The sequence below is a fragment of the Camelus ferus genome, chromosome 14 (assembly GCF_009834535.1).
Source record: "Camelus ferus isolate YT-003-E chromosome 14, BCGSAC_Cfer_1.0, whole genome shotgun sequence".
In the NCBI taxonomy this organism is placed as follows: domain Eukaryota; kingdom Metazoa; phylum Chordata; class Mammalia; order Artiodactyla; family Camelidae; genus Camelus; species Camelus ferus.
Window position 1 is genome coordinate 50,491,955 of NC_045709.1, and position 1,975 is coordinate 50,493,929.

Genomic DNA, 1,975 nt, shown 5'->3' on the forward strand with positions numbered 1-1,975 from the left:
TATTTTGTTCTTTAGGTTGTTTTCTTTCAGAAATTTTGTTGTGTTCCCAGTGAAATGGTTCTAAAGCTTTTTTAGTAAGTAAGCCTAGTGTATTCATAAAACAGGTTAAAATTATGCCGAGAAAGACAATTAAAGTCAAATAAATCTATAATCATCCAGTAAATGTAGACACACTAAAACTGCATTTTCTTTTGCTGAGCGATTGGGAGAAAAATTGCCATAACTTATTTTTTACTCCAAATAATAAAGAAAAAAAAAAAGCTTACTCTACTAGTCTCTGCTTCTGTGCACTGCTGATTGTGCTGATACATGAATTATTTTCCATATATTGATTTTTTGTTGAAATGAGAATCTGCAAGGTGCTCTAAAATGGATGGGCAGGGTCTTGACGTACTATAAAGTGGTGTGCTGGTACTGAATCAGGGAAACCAGTTTTCAGTCTGCGTGTGCCATTTTGAAAGAAAGGGGTTCACACTGCAGACTGGGTGTCGTTGATGCCAGAGGCTTTTATGAGCACCCTGGATAGCGACACTCAACCTGGACATTTCTGAGATGAGGCAACACTACGCAGGAACTATATGTATCTGTCACCAGTGTGATGGCTCAGGCCGTGAGGATGCTGAGTTTGGTCCATTTATAATTCAACATAGCCAAAGGTCACCACGATGCTGGGGGCTTAATATTCATCAGCAAAATATAACCCAGGACCTCTTGGGTCAAGACCTGGAAGAGAATCTCCAAAGAGGAGGAGACAGTATCCAGTGCCCTAACATTCCTTTTATCTGAGTCCTCTCACTGTAATTCCTAGGACCATTAGGGATACACTCAGTTTCTTAAAAGGACTTTGATTTTCTCATAGAACAATAGAGAAAGACTAGAGCTTTCAAAAAAAGGCTTTTTAAGATACTAAGGATAAACAAAGGTACAACATACAGAAGTTATAGGCAGAAAATACAGCCACTATAAAATACTATTAGGGTTTTCCTGCTATGGCTAACCTGACCTTCATTCCTAAAAGAACACCATTAGCTGGATTCTTCTTTTTTTCAGTTTCCCAATTGCATTTCGTGTCTTTTTTGTTTTTATTTTTTTTTAATGAGTTATAGTCATTTTACAATTTTATGTCAAACTCTAGTGTAGAGCACAATTTTTCAGTTATATATGAACATACATACATTCATTGTCACATTCTCTTTTGCTGTGAGCCACCACAAGATCCTGTATGTATTTCCCTGTGCTACACAGTACAATCTTGTTTATCTATTCTACATTTTGAAATCCCAGTTCCTTCCCATCCCCCATCCTCCTGGCAACCACAAGTTTGTATTCTATGTCTATGAGTCTGTTTCTGTTTTGTATTTATTTTTTTGTTTGTTTTTTTTTTAGATTCCACATATGAGCGATCTCATATGGTATTTTTCTTTCTCTTTCTGGCTTACTTCACTTAGAATGACATTCTCCTGGAACATCCGTGTCGCTGCAAATGGCATTATGTTGTCAGTTTTTATGGCTGAATAGTATTCCATTGTATAAATATACCACCTCTTCTTTACCCAGTCATCTGTTGATGGACATTTAGGCTCTTTCCATGTCTTGGCTATTGTAAATAGTGCTGCTATGAACATTGGGGTGCAGGTGTCATCCTGAAATAGGGTTTCTTCTGGATATATGCCCAGGAGTGGGATGACTGGGTCATATGGTAAGTCTATTCCTAGTCTTTGAGGAATCTCCATACTGTTTTCCACAGTGGCTGCACCAAACTGCATTCCCACTAGAAGTGTAGGAGGGTTCCCTTTTCTCCACAGCCTCTCCAGGATTTGTCATTTGTGAACTTTTGAATGATGGCCATTCTGACTGGTATGAGGTGATACCTCATCATAGTTTTGATTTGCATTTCTCTGATAGTTAGTGATATTGAGTATTTTTTCATGTGCCTATTGATCATTTGTATTTCTTCCTTGGAGAATTGCTTGTT